Source organism: Schistocerca cancellata, chromosome 7 (assembly GCF_023864275.1).
Source record: "Schistocerca cancellata isolate TAMUIC-IGC-003103 chromosome 7, iqSchCanc2.1, whole genome shotgun sequence".
Lineage (NCBI taxonomy): Eukaryota > Metazoa > Arthropoda > Insecta > Orthoptera > Acrididae > Schistocerca > Schistocerca cancellata.
Window position 1 is genome coordinate 438,462,222 of NC_064632.1, and position 20,866 is coordinate 438,483,087.

The 20,866-nt window shown below is 41.7% G+C and overlaps 8 non-coding genes across 8 annotated transcripts; all 8 read left to right on the forward strand.

Moving 5' to 3' along the window:
* The first annotated feature begins 193 nt into the window (after nucleotides 1-193).
* LOC126093354 (U6 spliceosomal RNA) lies at nucleotides 194-300 on the forward strand. The gene has a single exon (XR_007521523.1). It is a non-coding gene; the product is annotated as a U6 spliceosomal RNA (small nuclear RNA).
* A 2,768-nt stretch (nucleotides 301-3,068) lies between these two features.
* Nucleotides 3,069-3,175, forward strand: LOC126093355 (U6 spliceosomal RNA). Its single transcript, XR_007521524.1, has one exon. It is a non-coding gene; the product is annotated as a U6 spliceosomal RNA (small nuclear RNA).
* Nucleotides 3,176-5,943: 2,768 nt separating this feature from the next.
* Nucleotides 5,944-6,050, forward strand: LOC126093356 (U6 spliceosomal RNA). Its single transcript, XR_007521525.1, has one exon. It is a non-coding gene; the product is annotated as a U6 spliceosomal RNA (small nuclear RNA).
* A 2,768-nt stretch (nucleotides 6,051-8,818) lies between these two features.
* LOC126093357 (U6 spliceosomal RNA) lies at nucleotides 8,819-8,925 on the forward strand. The gene has a single exon (XR_007521526.1). It is a non-coding gene; the product is annotated as a U6 spliceosomal RNA (small nuclear RNA).
* Nucleotides 8,926-11,693: 2,768 nt separating this feature from the next.
* Nucleotides 11,694-11,800, forward strand: LOC126093359 (U6 spliceosomal RNA). Its single transcript, XR_007521527.1, has one exon. It is a non-coding gene; the product is annotated as a U6 spliceosomal RNA (small nuclear RNA).
* A 2,768-nt stretch (nucleotides 11,801-14,568) lies between these two features.
* Nucleotides 14,569-14,675, forward strand: LOC126093360 (U6 spliceosomal RNA). The gene has a single exon (XR_007521528.1). It is a non-coding gene; the product is annotated as a U6 spliceosomal RNA (small nuclear RNA).
* A 2,768-nt stretch (nucleotides 14,676-17,443) lies between these two features.
* Nucleotides 17,444-17,550, forward strand: LOC126093361 (U6 spliceosomal RNA). Its single transcript, XR_007521529.1, has one exon. It is a non-coding gene; the product is annotated as a U6 spliceosomal RNA (small nuclear RNA).
* Nucleotides 17,551-20,318: 2,768 nt separating this feature from the next.
* On the forward strand, nucleotides 20,319-20,425 carry LOC126093362 (U6 spliceosomal RNA). The gene has a single exon (XR_007521530.1). It is a non-coding gene; the product is annotated as a U6 spliceosomal RNA (small nuclear RNA).
* Nucleotides 20,426-20,866: the final 441 nt, after the last annotated feature.

A 20,866-nucleotide genomic window follows, 5' to 3' on the forward strand; every position in this document is an offset into this window, starting at 1 on the left:
TCCAATACTGCCAAATAATACAGTTGACAGAGCTGCCACTTACTAATAACGACACCTCGCAGTAATTAATTGACAGATTAGCACTCGGCAGGCCTTGTGTTCCTCGCCAGAGCTGCGTAAAGCTACGTCCAAGCCGAACCATGTTTGACGCGACGCCATAACTATATATACAATTTCAGAGGGCTCCTCGAATGTACTCGCTTCGGCGGTACATATACTAAAATTGGAACGATACAGAGAAGATTAGCATGGCCCCTGCGCAAGGATGACACGCAAAATCGTGAAGCGTTCCACATTTTTTTCGCAATCTCACTCTCTCATGTCTCACATCAGCTGCTAATACCCTCAGCCACCTACACAAGTTTCGCTTCATATCTGCACCCACTTGTCACAAACTATGCTCTCCATTTACGCAGTTCTCCTCCACTCTCTTTCATTCACAACAGAACATGATAAAACTGGCGATAAACCTATCCCTTACATCACCAACGCACATCTAAAACGTCACTCTAATAACAAGTCAGCAAGCACACCAAAACCACAACTACACTGACACAAGTACATGTCACTAGCACCCCTTCAGCTCATTGGCAAACCTGACACAAATCACAGCCAGTCTAAGCCTAAGATTAAGACTAAGCCTAGCACAGGCAAAAGCCTCTTCTCTTCCTCAGTATCACACTCAGCTGTCACAACATCTCTTCCTACTGTCTCAATCATGTCATTTCATAACACACACCTACTGCCACACACAACATTTGGAAACCTTACATCAACTTTACACAAGATAGCTGCATGTTCCAAATCTTTCTCACTCACATAGTTTCACTCAGACTACTGCTTAAATACACTCTAGCGCTCTAACATTAGCTTGCATTACCTAATATTTATTTTTCTCTAACGCCTACAAAGCTTCTGGTGCCTGTATGCCACTATCACATACTGTCTGCACACAGACCCACAACATTTATCTCTATTCATCTTCATGGCTGTAGCTGATGCCATAATTGTTTCAGCAGCATAAATAAACATGTGAAGGAAGATGTCTCTTTAATCATTAAGTGTGCAAGCTACCCCTTTACAGGAAGTTCATTTAACATTATGTTTCAAGTAACTTTCCTAGTGGCCTTGCTATCCAGCTGCAGCCCTCATAATACAGACTGCAGGTGACACCTCATCAGATTCTTAACTGAAGCACATCTGCCTGTGAAATAAGACACTGCCCGTCACCTAAAAACCAACTATTACAGCAAATCTGTGGTGAATCAGCATGTCATGTACAAATTTCGATGGTGTGACCCACAAAGTATTTTCCCACATGTCTGGCAATCAGCCACTACATATAGTTACCTAAATTAATTTCAAAAGTGTCAGCCAATGAATACCACAACACTGAAGTGTTTATAAAGCAGACCAGTATGCTAATATTAACATATAACACTGTATGTTAATATTAGCATACTGGTCTGCTTTCTAAAGACTTCAGTGTTGTGGTATTCATTAACTGACACCTTTGAAATTAATTTAGGTAACTATATGTAGTGGCTGATTGCCAGACATGTGGGAAAATACTTTGTGGGTCACACCAGTGAAATTTGTACATGACATGCTGCTTCACCACAGATTTGCTGTAATAGTTGGTTTTTAGGTGAAGGGCAGTGGCTCATTACACAGGCAGATATGCTTCAGTTAAGAATCTGGTGAGGTGTCACCTGCAGTGACAGTTCTTTGAATCCCATCAATGTCATACAAGTCGATGATGTTCATAATTGCAGCTGATGCACCTCTCATCCTGTGTCTAGGAGAAAGATTGGACAATATCTGCATGCAATATTCATTATGTCACATACACAGAAGCTCTACCACATAAGCAGATACAGAGCCAGTCTAGACACAAAACACTAGCAAGCTTCAAGATTTTGGAATAGACAACAACATCACAAACCAGTTTGCCTCACATGACACCAATAGCTACTCAGTTGTTAACTGCTTTCAGATACTAAATCTATCACTCTTTGTTTTGCACTAGCAATTCTTCCTGCAATAACAACATTCACCAAACTGGATTACATCTGATTGACATTTCCCAGGAACATAACTATAGCTACTAACACAATGCTAACCTGGTTTCTCCTACCACAAGTCCCCTCAATATTTTAGGCTCATTCACACATCTCCATCACAGTGTTTCACTGTTGTCAAGTAGACCTGCCCTGTGTAAACTTGGATCAACACAAATATATCACCTGGTATTGTACTGAAAACGGAACTATGTCCATCATTCCTCACACAACTCGCATTCACCCATCCATGCCCTAGTAATGACCTACACTGCTGTGTTTCAAAGTGTGCAATATGAATGCTGTTTTTAATGGTTCGTGAGGCTACTGTGTCTCTTCTTGCAGTCACAATTGTCATCTGGCGCCATTGGATGAATAGGACCATGCTTGGTGTCTGTGGAGTTACTCAATAATTTACATGGTCACAGACTGTGTCTTCTTGTGGTGTACTTGATGTGTGAGTTAAAAGTTGCCTTACATATGCGACTCTGTCATTAAATCGATTAGTATCATAAGAAAGTACCACTGCAAGAGTAATGAAATTTGTGTTAGCAGTGAAGACAGTTTCGCAAAAATATTCACTTGTTTTGAGAGTCTTGAAGACCTGCTACCAGCTCCAATCAGAGTCATTTATCCCACACATTAGAGAAGTGTGCTTCATAGGTATGCCTGTAAGACACTAAATTCGGGATGTAAGAACATGGCGTCAATAGGTGCCAACACGTCTTGCTGCCGCCTAGCGGCAGCTGTGTGAAGCTGCTGCTGCTCTGGGTGGATGCTGCGAGAGCAAGCGACTCTACGATCTAAGTTTTACATCCAATACTGCCAAATAATACAGTTGACAGAGCTGCCACTTACTAATAACGACACCTCGCAGTAATTAATTGACAGATTAGCACTCGGCAGGCCTTGTGTTCCTCGCCAGAGCTGCGTAAAGCTACGTCCAAGCCGAACCATGTTTGACGCGACGCCATAACTATATATACAATTTCAGAGGGCTCCTCGAATGTACTCGCTTCGGCGGTACATATACTAAAATTGGAACGATACAGAGAAGATTAGCATGGCCCCTGCGCAAGGATGACACGCAAAATCGTGAAGCGTTCCACATTTTTTTCGCAATCTCACTCTCTCATGTCTCACATCAGCTGCTAATACCCTCAGCCACCTACACAAGTTTCGCTTCATATCTGCACCCACTTGTCACAAACTATGCTCTCCATTTACGCAGTTCTCCTCCACTCTCTTTCATTCACAACAGAACATGATAAAACTGGCGATAAACCTATCCCTTACATCACCAACGCACATCTAAAACGTCACTCTAATAACAAGTCAGCAAGCACACCAAAACCACAACTACACTGACACAAGTACATGTCACTAGCACCCCTTCAGCTCATTGGCAAACCTGACACAAATCACAGCCAGTCTAAGCCTAAGATTAAGACTAAGCCTAGCACAGGCAAAAGCCTCTTCTCTTCCTCAGTATCACACTCAGCTGTCACAACATCTCTTCCTACTGTCTCAATCATGTCATTTCATAACACACACCTACTGCCACACACAACATTTGGAAACCTTACATCAACTTTACACAAGATAGCTGCATGTTCCAAATCTTTCTCACTCACATAGTTTCACTCAGACTACTGCTTAAATACACTCTAGCGCTCTAACATTAGCTTGCATTACCTAATATTTATTTTTCTCTAACGCCTACAAAGCTTCTGGTGCCTGTATGCCACTATCACATACTGTCTGCACACAGACCCACAACATTTATCTCTATTCATCTTCATGGCTGTAGCTGATGCCATAATTGTTTCAGCAGCATAAATAAACATGTGAAGGAAGATGTCTCTTTAATCATTAAGTGTGCAAGCTACCCCTTTACAGGAAGTTCATTTAACATTATGTTTCAAGTAACTTTCCTAGTGGCCTTGCTATCCAGCTGCAGCCCTCATAATACAGACTGCAGGTGACACCTCATCAGATTCTTAACTGAAGCACATCTGCCTGTGAAATAAGACACTGCCCGTCACCTAAAAACCAACTATTACAGCAAATCTGTGGTGAATCAGCATGTCATGTACAAATTTCGATGGTGTGACCCACAAAGTATTTTCTCACATGTCTGGCAATCAGCCACTACATATAGTTACCTAAATTAATTTCAAAAGTGTCAGCCAATGAATACCACAACATTGAAGTGTTTAGAAAGCAGACCAGTATGCTAATATTAACATATAACACTGTATGTTAATATTAGCATACTGGTCTGCTTTCTAAAGACTTCAGTGTTGTGGTATTCATTAACTGACACCTTTGAAATTAATTTAGGTAACTATATGTAGTGGCTGATTGCCAGACATGTGGGAAAATACTTTGTGGGTCACACCAGTGAAATTTGTACATGACATGCTGCTTCACCACAGATTTGCTGTAATAGTTGGTTTTTAGGTGAAGGGCAGTGGCTCATTACACAGGCAGATATGCTTCAGTTAAGAATCTGGTGAGGTGTCACCTGCAGTGACAGCACTTTGAATCCCATCAATGTCATACAAGTCGATGCTGTTCATAATTGCAGCTGATGCACCTCTCATCCTGTGTCTAGGAGAAAGATTGGACAATCTCTGGATGCAATATTCATTATGTCACATACACAGAAGCTCTACCACATAAGCAGATACAGAGCCAGTCTAGACACAAAACACTAGCAAGCTTCAAGATTTTGGAATAGACAACAACATCACAAACCAGTTTGTCTCACATGACACCAATAGCTACTCAGTTGTTAACTGCTTTCAGATACTAAATCTATCACTCTTTGTTTTGCACTAGCAATTCTTCCTGCAATAACAACATTCACCAAACTGGATTACATCTGATTGACATTTCCCAGGAACATAACTATAGCTACTAACACAATGCTAACCTGGTTTCTCCTACCACAAGTCCCCTCAATATTTTAGGCTCATTCACACATCTCCATCACAGTGTTTCACTGTTGTCAAGTAGACCTGCCCTGTGTAAACTTGGATCAACACAAATATATCACCTGGTATTGTACTGAAAACGGAACTATGTCCATCATTCCTCACACAACTCGCATTCACCCATCCATGCCCTAGTAATGACCTACACTGCTGTGTTTCAAAGTGTGCAATATGATTGCTGTTTTTAATGGTTCGTGAGGCTACTGTGTCTCTTCTTGCAGTCACAATTGTCATCTGGCGCCATTGGATGAATAGGACCATGCTTGGTGTCTGTGGAGTTACTCAATAATTTACATGGTCACAGACTGTGTCTTCTTGTGGTGTACTTGATGTGTGAGTTAAAAGTTGCCTTACATATGCGACTCTGTCATTAAATCGATTAGTATCATAAGAAAGTACCACTGCAAGAGTAATGAAATTTGTGTTAGCAGTGAAGACAGTTTCGCAAAAATATTCACTTGTTTTGAGAGTCTTGAAGGCCTGCTACCAGCTCCAATCAGAGTCATTTATCCCACACATTAGAGAAGTGTGTTTCATAGGTATGCCTGTAAGACACTAAATTCGGGATGTAAGAACATGGCGTCAATAGGTGCCAACACGTCTTGCTGCCGCCTAGCGGCAGCTGTGTGAAGCTGCTGCTGCTCTGGGTGGATGCTGCGAGAGCAAGCGACTCTACGATCTAAGTTTTACATCCAATACTGCCAAATAATACAGTTGACAGAGCTGCCACTTACTAATAACGACACCTCGCAGTAATTAATTGACAGATTAGCACTCGGCAGGCCTTGTGTTCCTCGCCAGAGCTGCGTAAAGCTACGTCCAAGCCGAACCATGTTTGACGCGACGCCATAACTATATATACAATTTCAGAGGGCTCCTCGAATGTACTCGCTTCGGCGGTACATATACTAAAATTGGAACGATACAGAGAAGATTAGCATGGCCCCTGCGCAAGGATGACACGCAAAATCGTGAAGCGTTCCACATTTTTTTCGCAATCTCACTCTCTCATGTCTCACATCAGCTGCTAATACCCTCAGCCACCTACACAAGTTTCGCTTCATATCTGCACCCACTTGTCACAAACTATGCTCTCCATTTACGCAGTTCTCCTCCACTCTCTTTCATTCACAACAGAACATGATAAAACTGGCGATAAACCTATCCCTTACATCACCAATGCACATCTAAAACGTCACTCTAATAACAAGTCAGCAAGCACACCAAAACCACAACTACACTGACACAAGTACATGTCACTAGCACCCCTTCAGCTCATTGGCAAACCTGACACAAATCACAGCCAGTCTAAGCCTAAGATTAAGACTAAGCCTAGCACAGGCAAAAGCCTCTTCTCTTCCTCAGTATCACACTCAGCTGTCACAACATCTCTTCCTACTGTCTCAATCATGTCATTTCATAACACACACCTACTGCCACACACAACATTTGGAAACCTTACATCAACTTTACACAAGATAGCTGCATGTTCCAAATCTTTCTCACTCACATAGTTTCACTCAGACTACTGCTTAAATACACTCTAGCGCTCTAACATTAGCTTGCATTACCTAATATTTATTTTTCTCTAACGCCTACAAAGCTTCTGGTGCCTGTATGCCACTATCACATACTGTCTGCACACAGACCCACAACATTTATCTCTATTCATCTTCATGGCTGTAGCTGATGCCATAATTGTTTCAGCAGCATAAATAAACATGTGAAGGAAGATGTCTCTTTAATCATTAAGTGTGCAAGCTACCCCTTTACAGGAAGTTCATTTAACATTATGTTTCAAGTAACTTTCCTAGTGGCCTTGCTATCCAGCTGCAGCCCTCATAATACAGACTGCAGGTGACACCTCATCAGATTCTTAACTGAAGCACATCTGCCTGTGAAATAAGACACTGCCCGTCACCTAAAAACCAACTATTACAGCAAATCTGTGGTGAATCAGCATGTCATGTACAAATTTCGATGGTGTGACCCACAAAGTATTTTCCCACATGTCTGGCAATCAGCCACTACATATAGTTACCTAAATTAATTTCAAAAGTGTCAGCCAATGAATACCACAACATTGAAGTGTTTAGAAAGCAGACCAGTATGCTAATATTAACATATAACACTGTATGTTAATATTAGCATACTGGTCTGCTTTCTAAACACTTCAGTGTTGTGGTATTCATTAACTGACACCTTTGAAATTAATTTAGGTAACTATATGTAGTGGCTGATTGCCAGACATGTGGGAAAATACTTTGTGGGTCACACCAGTGAAATTTGTACATGACATGCTGCTTCACCACAGATTTGCTGTAATAGTTGGTTTTTAGGTGAAGGGCAGTGGCTCATTACACAGGCAGATATGCTTCAGTTAAGAATCTGGTGAGGTGTCACCTGCAGTGACAGCACTTTGAATCCCATCAATGTCATACAAGTCGATGATGTTCATAATTGCAGCTGATGCACCTCTCATCCTGTGTCTAGGAGAAAGATTGGACAATCTCTGCATGCAATATTCATTATGTCATATACACAGAAGCTCTACCACATAAGCAGATACAGAGCCAGTCTAGACACAAAACACTAGCAAGCTTCAAGATTTTGGAATAGACAACAACATCACAAACCAGTTTGTCTCACATGACACCAATAGCTACTCAGTTGTTAACTGCTTTCAGATACTAAATCTATCACTCTTTGTTTTGCACTAGCAATTCTTCCTGCAATAACAACATTCACCAAACTGGATTACATCTGATTGACATTTCCCAGGAACATAACTATAGCTACTAACACAATGCTAACCTGGTTTCTCCTACCACAAGTCCCCTCAATATTTTAGGCTCATTCACACATCTCCATCACAGTGTTTCACTGTTGTCAAGTAGACCTGCCCTGTGTAAACTTGGATCAACACAAATATATCACCTGGTATTGTACTGAAAACGGAACTATGTCCATCATTCCTCACACAACTCGCATTTACCCATCCATGCCCTAGTAATGACCTACACTGCTGTGTTTCAAAGTGTGCAATATGAATGCTGTTTTTAATGGTTCGTGAGGCTACTGTGTCTCTTGTTGCAGTCACAATTGTCTTCTGGCGCCATTGGATGAATAGGACCATGCTTGGTGTCTGTGGAGTTACTCAATAATTTACATGGTCACAGACTGTGTCTTCTTGTGGTGTACTTGATGTGTGAGTTAAAAGTTGCCTTACATATGCGACTCTGTCATTAAATCGATTAGTATCATAAGAAAGTACCACTGCAAGAGTAATGAAATTTGTGTTAGCAGTGAAGACAGTTTCGCAAAAATATTCACTTGTTTTGAGAGTCTTGAAGACCTGCTACCAGCTCCAATCAGAGTCATTTATCCCACACATTAGAGAAGTGTGTTTCATAGGTATGCCTGTAAGACACTAAATTCGGGATGTAAGAACATGGCGTCAATAGGTGCCAACACGTCTTGCTGCCGCCTAGCGGCAGCTGTGTGAAGCTGCTGCTGCTCTGGGTGGATGCTGCGAGAGCAAGCGACTCTACGATCTAAGTTTTACATCCAATACTGCCAAATAATACAGTTGACAGAGCTGCCACTTACTAATAACGACACCTCGCAGTAATTAGTTGACAGATTAGCACTCGGCAGGCCTTGTGTTCCTCGCCAGAGCTGCGTAAAGCTACGTCCAAGCCGAACCATGTTTGACGCGACGCCATAACTATATATACAGTTTCAGAGGGCTCCTCGAATGTACTCGCTTCGGCGGTACATATACTAAAATTGGAACGATACAGAGAAGATTAGCATGGCCCCTGCGCAAGGATGACACGCAAAATCGTGAAGCGTTCCACATTTTTTTCGCAATCTCACTCTCTCATGTCTCACATCAGCTGCTAATACCCTCAGCCACCTACACAAGTTTCGCTTCATATCTGCACCCACTTGTCACAAACTATGCTCTCCATTTACGCAGTTCTCCTCCACTCTCTTTCATTCACAACAGAACATGATAAAACTGGCGATAAACCTATCCCTTACATCACCAATGCACATCTAAAACGTCACTCTAATAACAAGTCAGCAAGCACACCAAAACCACAACTACACTGACACAAGTACATGTCACTAGCACCCCTTCAGCTCATTGGCAAACCTGACACAAATCACAGCCAGTCTAAGCCTAAGATTAAGACTAAGCCTAGCACAGGCAAAAGCCTCTTCTCTTCCTCAGTATCACACTCAGCTGTCACAACATCTCTTCCTACTGTCTCAATCATGTCATTTCATAACACACACCTACTGCCACACACAACATTTGGAAACCTTACATCAACTTTACACAAGATAGCTGCATGTTCCAAATCTTTCTCACTCACATAGTTTCACTCAGACTACTGCTTAAATACACTCTAGCGCTCTAACATTAGCTTGCATTACCTAATATTTATTTTTCTCTAACGCCTACAAAGCTTCTGGTGCCTGTATGCCACTATCACATACTGTCTGCACACAGACCCACAACATTTATCTCTATTCATCTTCATGGCTGTAGCTGATGCCATAATTGTTTCAGCAGCATAAATAAACATGTGAAGGAAGATGTCTCTTTAATCATTAAGTGTGCAAGCTACCCCTTTACAGGAAGTTCATTTAACATTATGTTTCAAGTAACTTTCCTAGTGGCCTTGCTATCCAGCTGCAGCCCTCATAATACAGACTGCAGGTGACACCTCATCAGATTCTTAACTGAAGCACATCTGCCTGTGAAATAAGACACTGCCCGTCACCTAAAAACCAACTATTACAGCAAATCTGTGGTGAATCAGCATGTCATGTACAAATTTCGATGGTGTGACCCACAAAGTATTTTCCCACATGTCTGGCAATCAGCCACTACATATAGTTACCTAAATTAATTTCAAAAGTGTCAGCCAATGAATACCACAACATTGAAGTGTTTAGAAAGCAGACCAGTATGCTAATATTAACATATAACACTGTATGTTAATATTAGCATACTGGTCTGCTTTCTAAACACTTCAGTGTTGTGGTATTCATTAACTGACACCTTTGAAATTAATTTAGGTAACTATATGTAGTGGCTGATTGCCAGACATGTGGGAAAATACTTTGTGGGTCACACCAGTGAAATTTGTACATGACATGCTGCTTCACCACAGAGTTGCTGTAATAGTTGGTTTTTAGGTGAAGGGCAGTGGCTCATTACACAGGCAGATATGCTTCAGTTAAGAATCTGGTGAGGTGTCACCTGCAGTGACAGCACTTTGAATCCCATCAATGTCATACAAGTCGATGCTGTTCATAATTGCAGCTGATGCACCTCTCGTCCTGTGTCTAGGAGAAAGATTGGACAATATCTGCATGCAATATTCATTATGTCACATACACAGAAGCTCTACCACATAAGCAGATACAGAGCCAGTCTAGACACAAAACACTAGCAAGCTTCAAGATTTTGGAATAGACAACAACATCACAAACCAGTTTGTCTCACATGACACCAATAGCTACTCAGTTGTTAACTGCTTTCAGATACTAAATCTATCACTCTTTGTTTTGCACTAGCAATTCTTCCTGCAATAACAACATTCACCAAACTGGATTACATCTGATTGACATTTCCCAGGAACATAACTATAGCTACTAACACAATGCTAACCTGGTTTCTCCTACCACAAGTCCCCTCAATATTTTAGGCTCATTCACACATCTCCATCACAGTGTTTCACTGTTGTCAAGTAGACCTGCCCTGTGTAAACTTGGATCAACACAAATATATCACCTGGTATTGTACTGAAAACGGAACTATGTCCATCATTCCTCACACAACTCGCATTTACCCATCCATGCCCTAGTAATGACCTACACTGCTGTGTTTCAAAGTGTGCAATATGAATGCTGTTTTTAATGGTTCGTGAGGCTACTGTGTCTCTTGTTGCAGTCACAATTGTCTTCTGGCGCCATTGGATGAATAGGACCATGCTTGGTGTCTGTGGAGTTACTCAATAATTTACATGGTCACAGACTGTGTCTTCTTGTGGTGTACTTGATGTGTGAGTTAAAAGTTGCCTTACATATGCGACTCTGTCATTAAATCGATTAGTATCATAAGAAAGTACCACTGCAAGAGTAATGAAATTTGTGTTAGCAGTGAAGACAGTTTCGCAAAAATATTCACTTGTTTTGAGAGTCTTGAAGACCTGCTACCAGCTCCAATCAGAGTCATTTATCCCACACATTAGAGAAGTGTGTTTCATAGGTATGCCTGTAAGACACTAAATTCGGGATGTAAGAACATGGCGTCAATAGGTGCCAACACGTCTTGCTGCCGCCTAGCGGCAGCTGTGTGAAGCTGCTGCTGCTCTGGGTGGATGCTGCGAGAGCAAGCGACTCTACGATCTAAGTTTTACATCCAATACTGCCAAATAATACAGTTGACAGAGCTGCCACTTACTAATAACGACACCTCGCAGTAATTAGTTGACAGATTAGCACTCGGCAGGCCTTGTGTTCCTCGCCAGAGCTGCGTAAAGCTACGTCCAAGCCGAACCATGTTTGACGCGACGCCATAACTATATATACAGTTTCAGAGGGCTCCTCGAATGTACTCGCTTCGGCGGTACATATACTAAAATTGGAACGATACAGAGAAGATTAGCATGGCCCCTGCGCAAGGATGACACGCAAAATCGTGAAGCGTTCCACATTTTTTTCGCAATCTCACTCTCTCATGTCTCACATCAGCTGCTAATACCCTCAGCCACCTACACAAGTTTCGCTTCATATCTGCACCCACTTGTCACAAACTATGCTCTCCATTTACGCAGTTCTCCTCCACTCTCTTTCATTCACAACAGAACATGATAAAACTGGCGATAAACCTATCCCTTACATCACCAATGCACATCTAAAACGTCACTCTAATAACAAGTCAGCAAGCACACCAAAACCACAACTACACTGACACAAGTACATGTCACTAGCACCCCTTCAGCTCATTGGCAAACCTGACACAAATCACAGCCAGTCTAAGCCTAAGATTAAGACTAAGCCTAGCACAGGCAAAAGCCTCTTCTCTTCCTCAGTATCACACTCAGCTGTCACAACATCTCTTCCTACTGTCTCAATCATGTCATTTCATAACACACACCTACTGCCACACACAACATTTGGAAACCTTACATCAACTTTACACAAGATAGCTGCATGTTCCAAATCTTTCTCACTCACATAGTTTCACTCAGACTACTGCTTAAATACACTCTAGCGCTCTAACATTAGCTTGCATTACCTAATATTTATTTTTCTCTAACGCCTACAAAGCTTCTGGTGCCTGTATGCCACTATCACATACTGTCTGCACACAGACCCACAACATTTATCTCTATTCATCTTCATGGCTGTAGCTGATGCCATAATTGTTTCAGCAGCATAAATAAACATGTGAAGGAAGATGTCTCTTTAATCATTAAGTGTGCAAGCTACCCCTTTACAGGAAGTTCATTTAACATTATGTTTCAAGTAACTTTCCTAGTGGCCTTGCTATCCAGCTGCAGCCCTCATAATACAGACTGCAGGTGACACCTCATCAGATTCTTAACTGAAGCACATCTGCCTGTGAAATAAGACACTGCCCGTCACCTAAAAACCAACTATTACAGAAAATCTGTGGTGAATCAGCATGTCATGTACAAATTTCGATGGTGTGACCCACAAAGTATTTTCCCACATGTCTGGCAATCAGCCACTACATATAGTTACCTAAATTAATTTCAAAAGTGTCAGCCAATGAATACCACAACATTGAAGTGTTTAGAAAGCAGACCAGTATGCTAATATTAACATATAACACTGTATGTTAATATTAGCATACTGGTCTGCTTTCTAAACACTTCAGTGTTGTGGTATTCATTAACTGACACCTTTGAAATTAATTTAGGTAACTATATGTAGTGGCTGATTGCCAGACATGTGGGAAAATACTTTGTGGGTCACACCAGTGAAATTTGTACATGACATGCTGCTTCACCACAGAGTTGCTGTAATAGTTGGTTTTTAGGTGAAGGGCAGTGGCTCATTACACAGGCAGATATGCTTCAGTTAAGAATCTGGTGAGGTGTCACCTGCAGTGACAGCACTTTGAATCCCATCAATGTCATACAAGTCGATGCTGTTCATAATTGCAGCTGATGCACCTCTCGTCCTGTGTCTAGGAGAAAGATTGGACAATATCTGCATGCAATATTCATTATGTCACATACACAGAAGCTCTACCACATAAGCAGATACAGAGCCAGTCTAGACACAAAACACTAGCAAGCTTCAAGATTTTGGAATAGACAACAACATCACAAACCAGTTTGTCTCACATGACACCAATAGCTACTCAGTTGTTAACTGCTTTCAGATACTAAATCTATCACTCTTTGTTTTGCACTAGCAATTCTTCCTGCAATAACAACATTCACCAAACTGGATTACATCTGATTGACATTTCCCAGGAACATAACTATAGCTACTAACACAATGCTAACCTGGTTTCTCCTACCACAAGTCCCCTCAATATTTTAGGCTCATTCACACATCTCCATCACAGTGTTTCACTGTTGTCAAGTAGACCTGCCCTGTGTAAACTTGGATCAACACAAATATATCACCTGGTATTGTACTGAAAACGGAACTATGTCCATCATTCCTCACACAACTCGCATTTACCCATCCATGCCCTAGTAATGACCTACACTGCTGTGTTTCAAAGTGTGCAATATGAATGCTGTTTTTAATGGTTCGTGAGGCTACTGTGTCTCTTGTTGCAGTCACAATTGTCTTCTGGCGCCATTGGATGAATAGGACCATGCTTGGTGTCTGTGGAGTTACTCAATAATTTACATGGTCACAGACTGTGTCTTCTTGTGGTGTACTTGATGTGTGAGTTAAAAGTTGCCTTACATATGCGACTCTGTCATTAAATCGATTAGTATCATAAGAAAGTACCACTGCAAGAGTAATGAAATTTGTGTTAGCAGTGAAGACAGTTTCGCAAAAATATTCACTTGTTTTGAGAGTCTTGAAGACCTGCTACCAGCTCCAATCAGAGTCATTTATCCCACACATTAGAGAAGTGTGTTTCATAGGTATGCCTGTAAGACACTAAATTCGGGATGTAAGAACATGGCGTCAATAGGTGCCAACACGTCTTGCTGCCGCCTAGCGGCAGCTGTGTGAAGCTGCTGCTGCTCTGGGTGGATGCTGCGAGAGCAAGCGACTCTACGATCTAAGTTTTACATCCAATACTGCCAAATAATACAGTTGACAGAGCTGCCACTTACTAATAACGACACCTCGCAGTAATTAGTTGACAGATTAGCACTCGGCAGGCCTTGTGTTCCTCGCCAGAGCTGCGTAAAGCTACGTCCAAGCCGAACCATGTTTGACGCGACGCCATAACTATATATACAGTTTCAGAGGGCTCCTCGAATGTACTCGCTTCGGCGGTACATATACTAAAATTGGAACGATACAGAGAAGATTAGCATGGCCCCTGCGCAAGGATGACACGCAAAATCGTGAAGCGTTCCACATTTTTTTCGCAATCTCACTCTCTCATGTCTCACATCAGCTGCTAATACCCTCAGCCACCTACACAAGTTTCGCTTCATATCTGCACCCACTTGTCACAAACTATGCTCTCCATTTACGCAGTTCTCCTCCACTCTCTTTCATTCACAACAGAACATGATAAAACTGGCGATAAACCTATCCCTTACATCACCAATGCACATCTAAAACGTCACTCTAATAACAAGTCAGCAAGCACACCAAAACCACAACTACACTGACACAAGTACATGTCACTAGCACCCCTTCAGCTCATTGGCAAACCTGACACAAATCACAGCCAGTCTAAGCCTAAGATTAAGACTAAGCCTAGCACAGGCAAAAGCCTCTTCTCTTCCTCAGTATCACACTCAGCTGTCACAACATCTCTTCCTACTGTCTCAATCATGTCATTTCATAACACACACCTACTGCCACACACAACATTTGGAAACCTTACATCAACTTTACACAAGATAGCTGCATGTTCCAAATCTTTCTCACTCACATAGTTTCACTCAGACTACTGCTTAAATACACTCTAGCGCTCTAACATTAGCTTGCATTACCTAATATTTATTTTTCTCTAACGCCTACAAAGCTTCTGGTGCCTGTATGCCACTATCACATACTGTCTGCACACAGACCCACAACATTTATCTCTATTCATCTTCATGGCTGTAGCTGATGCCATAATTGTTTCAGCAGCATAAATAAACATGTGAAGGAAGATGTCTCTTTAATCATTAAGTGTGCAAGCTACCCCTTTACAGGAAGTTCATTTAACATTATGTTTCAAGTAACTTTCCTAGTGGCCTTGCTATCCAGCTGCAGCCCTCATAATACAGACTGCAGGTGACACCTCATCAGATTCTTAACTGAAGCACATCTGCCTGTGAAATAAGACACTGCCCGTCACCTAAAAACCAACTATTACAGCAAATCTGTGGTGAATCAGCATGTCATGTACAAATTTCGATGGTGTGACCCACAAAGTATTTTCCCACATGTCTGGCAATCAGCCACTACATATAGTTACCTAAATTAATTTCAAAAGTGTCAGCCAATGAATACCACAACATTGAAGTGTTTAGAAAGCAGACCAGTATGCTAATATTAACATATAACACTGTATGTTAATATTAGCATACTGGTCTGCTTTCTAAACACTTCAGTGTTGTGGTATTCATTAACTGACACCTTTGAAATTAATTTAGGTAACTATATGTAGTGGCTGATTGCCAGACATGTGGGAAAATACTTTGTGGGTCACACCAGTGAAATTTGTACATGACATGCTGCTTCACCACAGATTTGCTGTAATAGTTGGTTTTTAGGTGAAGGGCAGTGGCTCATTACACAGGCAGATATGCTTCAGTTAAGAATCTGGTGAGGTGTCACCTGCAGTGACAGCACTTTGAATCCCATCAATGTCATACAAGTCGATGCTGTTCATAATTGCAGCTGATGCACCTCTCATCCTGTGTCTAGGAGAAAGATTGGACAATATCTGCATGCAATATTCATTATGTCACATACACAGAAGCTCTACCACATAAGCAGATACAGAGCCAGTCTAGACACAAAACACTAGCAAGCTTCAAGATTTTGGAATAGACAACAACATCACAAACCAGTTTGTCTCACATGACACCAATAGCTACTCAGTTGTTAACTGCTTTCAGATACTAAATCTATCACTCTTTGTTTTGCACTAGCAATTCTTCCTGCAATAACAACATTCACCAAACTGGATTACATCTGATTGACATTTCCCAGGAACATAACTATAGCTACTAACACAATGCTAACCTGGTTTCTCCTACCACAAGTCCCCTCAATATTTTAGGCTCATTCACACATCTCCATCACAGTGTTTCACTGTTGTCAAGTAGACCTGCCCTGTGTAAACTTGGATCAACACAAATATATCACCTGGTATTGTACTGAAAACGGAACTATGTCCATCATTCCTCACACAACTCGCATTCACCCATCCATGCCCTAGTAATGACCTACACTGCTGTGTTTCAAAGTGTGCAATATGAATGCTGTTTTTAATGGTTCGTGAGGCTACTGTGTCTCTTGTTGCAGTCACAATTGTCTTCTGGCGCCATTGGATGAATAGGACCATGCTTGGTGTCTGTGGAGTTACTCAATAATTTACATGGTCACAGACTGTGTCTTCTTGTGGTGTACTTGATGTGTGAGTTAAAAGTTGCCTTACATATGCGACTCTGTCATTAAATCGATTAGTATCATAAGAAAGTACCACTGCAAGAGTAATGAAATTTGTGTTAGCAGTGAAGACAGTTTCGCAAAAATATTCACTTGTTTTGAGAGTCTTGAAGACCTGCTACCAGCTCCAATCAGAGTCATTTATCCCACACATTAGAGAAGTGTGTTTCATAGGTATGCCTGTAAGACACTAAATTCGGGATGTAAGAACATGGCGTCAATAGGTGCCAACACGTCTTGCTGCCGCCTAGCGGCAGCTGTGTGAAGCTGCTGCTGCTCTGGGTGGATGCTGCGAGAGCAAGCGACTCTACGATCTAAGTTTTACATCCAATACTGCCAAATAATACAGTTGACAGAGCTGCCACTTACTAATAACGACACCTCGCAGTAATTAGTTGACAGATTAGCACTCGGCAGGCCTTGTGTTCCTCGCCAGAGCTGCGTAAAGCTACGTCCAAGCCGAACCATGTTTGACGCGACGCCATAACTATATATACAGTTTCAGAGGGCTCCTCGAATGTACTCGCTTCGGCGGTACATATACTAAAATTGGAACGATACAGAGAAGATTAGCATGGCCCCTGCGCAAGGATGACACGCAAAATCGTGAAGCGTTCCACATTTTTTTCGCAATCTCACTCTCTCATGTCTCACATCAGCTGCTAATACCCTCAGCCACCTACACAAGTTTCGCTTCATATCTGCACCCACTTGTCACAAACTATGCTCTCCATTTACGCAGTTCTCCTCCACTCTCTTTCATTCACAACAGAACATGATAAAACTGGCGATAAACCTATCCCTTACATCACCAATGCACATCTAAAACGTCACTCTAATAACAAGTCAGCAAGCACACCAAAACCACAACTACACTGACACAAGTACATGTCACTAGCACCCCTTCAGCTCATTGGCAAACCTGACACAAATCACAGCCAGTCTAAGCCTAAGATTAAGACTAAGCCTAGCACAGGCAAAAGCCTCTTCTCTTCCTCAGTATCACACTCAGCTGTCACAACATCTCTTCCTACTGTCTCAATCATGTCATTTCATAACACACACCTACTGCCACACACAACATTTGGAAACCTTACATCAACTTTACACAAGATAGCTGCATGTTCCAAATCTTTCTCACTCACATAGTTTCACTCAGACTACTGCTTAAATACACTCTAGCGCTCTAACATTAGCTTGCATTACCTAATATTTATTTTTCTCTAACGCCTACAAAGCTTCTGGTGCCTGTATGCCACTATCACATACTGTCTGCACACAGACCCACAACATTTATCTCTATTCATCTTCATGGCTGTAGCTGATGCCATAATTGTTTCAGCAGCATAAATAAACATGTGAAGGAAGATGTCTCTTTAATCATTAAGTGTGCAAGCTACCCCTTTACAGGAAGTTCATTTAACATTATGTTTCAAGTAACTTTCCTAGTGGCCTTGCTATCCAGCTGCAGCCCTCATAATACAGACTGCAGGTGACACCTCATCAGATTCTTAACTGAAGCACATCTGCCTGTGAAATAAGACACTGCCCGTCACCTAAAAACCAACTATTACAGCAAATCTGTGGTGAATCAGCATGTCATGTACAAATTTCGATGGTGTGACCCACAAAGTATTTTCCCACATGTCTGGCAATCAGCCACTACATATAGTTACCTAAATTAATTTCAAAAGTGTCAGCCAATGAATACCACAACATTGAAGTGTTTAGAAAGCAGACCAGTATGCTAATATTAACATATAACACTGTATGTTAATATTAGCATACTGGTCTGCTTTCTAAACACTTCAGTGTTGTGGTATTCATTAACTGACACCTTTGAAATTAATTTAGGTAACTATATGTAGTGGCTGATTGCCAGACATGTGGGAAAATACTTTGTGGGTCACACCAGTGAAATTTGTACATGACATGCTGCTTCACCACAGATTTGCTGTAATAGTTGGTTTTTAGGTGAAGGGCAGTGGCTCATTACACAGGCAGATATGCTTCAGTTAAGAATCTGGTGAGGTGTCACCTGCAGTGACAGCACTTTGAATCCCATCAATGTCATACAAGTCGATGCTGTTCATAATTGCAGCTGATGCACCTCTCATCCTGTGTCTAGGAGAAAGATTGGACAATCTCTGCATGCAATATTCATTATGTCACATACACAGAAGCTCTACCACATAAGCAGATACAGAGCCAGTCTAGACACAAAACACTAGCAAGCTTCAAGATTTTGGAATAGACAACAACATCACAAACCAGTTTGTCTCACATGACACCAATAGCTACTCAGTTGTTAACTGCTTTCAGATACTAAATCTATCACTCTTTGTTTTGCACTAGCAATTCTTCCTGCAATAACAACATTCACCAAACTGGATTACATCTGATTGACATTTCCCAGGAACATAACTATAGCTACTAACACAATGCTAACCTGGTTTCTCCTACCACAAGTCCCCTCAATATTTTAGGCTCATTCACACATCTCCATCACAGTGTTTCACTGTTGTCAAGTAGACCTGCCCTGTGTAAACTTGGATCAACACAAATATATCACCTGGTATTGTACTGAAAACGGAACTATGTCCATCATTCCTCACACAACTCGCATTTACCCATCCATGCCCTAGTAATGACCTACACTGCTGTGTTTCAAAGTGTGCAATATGAATGCTGTTTTTAATGGTTCGTGAGGCTACTGTGTCTCTTGTTGCAGTCACAATTGTCTTCTGGCGCCATTGGATGAATAGGACCATGCTTGGTGTCTGTGGAGTTACTCAATAATTTACATGGTCACAGACTGTGTCTTCTTGTGGTGTACTTGATGTGTGAGTTAAAAGTTGCCTTACATATGCGACTCTGTCATTAAATCGATTAGTATCATAAGAAAGTACCACTGCAAGAGTAATGAAATTTGTGTTAGCAGTGAAGACAGTTTCGCAAAAATATTCACTTGTTTTGAGAGTCTTGAAGACCTGCTACCAGCTCCAATCAGAGTCATTTATCCCACACATTAGAGAAGTGTGTTTCATAGGTATGCCTGTAAGACACTAAATTCGGGATGTAAGAACATGGCGTCAATAGGTGCCAACACGTCTTGCTGCCGCCTAGCGGCAGCTGTGTGAAGCTGCTGCTGCTCTGGGTGGATGCTGCGAGAGCAAGCGACTCTACGATCTAAGTTTTACATCCAATACTGCCAAATAATACAGTTGACAGAGCTGCCACTTACTAATAACGACACCTCGCAGTAATTAGTTGACAGATTAGCACTCGGCAGGCCTTGTGTTCCTCGCCAGAGCTGCGTAAAGCTACGTCCAAGCCGAACCATGTTTGACGCGACGCCATAACTATATATACAGTTTCAGAGGGCTCCTCGAATGTACTCGCTTCGGCGGTACATATACTAAAATTGGAACGATACAGAGAAGATTAGCATGGCCCCTGCGCAAGGATGACACGCAAAATCGTGAAGCGTTCCACATTTTTTTCGCAATCTCACTCTCTCATGTCTCACATCAGCTGCTAATACCCTCAGCCACCTACACAAGTTTCGCTTCATATCTGCACCCACTTGTCACAAACTATGCTCTCCATTTACGCAGTTCTCCTCCACTCTCTTTCATTCACAACAGAACATGATAAAACTGGCGATAAACCTATCCCTTACATCACCAATGCACATCTAAAACGACACTCTAATAACAAGTCAGCAAGCACACCAAAACCACAACTACACTGACACAAGTACATGTCACTAGCACCCCTTCAGCTCATTGGCAAACCTGACACAAATCACAGCCAGTCTAAGCCTAAGATTAAGACTAAGCCTAGCACAGGCAAAAGCCTCTTCTCTTCCTCAGTATCACACTCAGCTGTCACAACATCTCTTCCTACTGTCTCAATCATGTCATTTCATAACACACACCT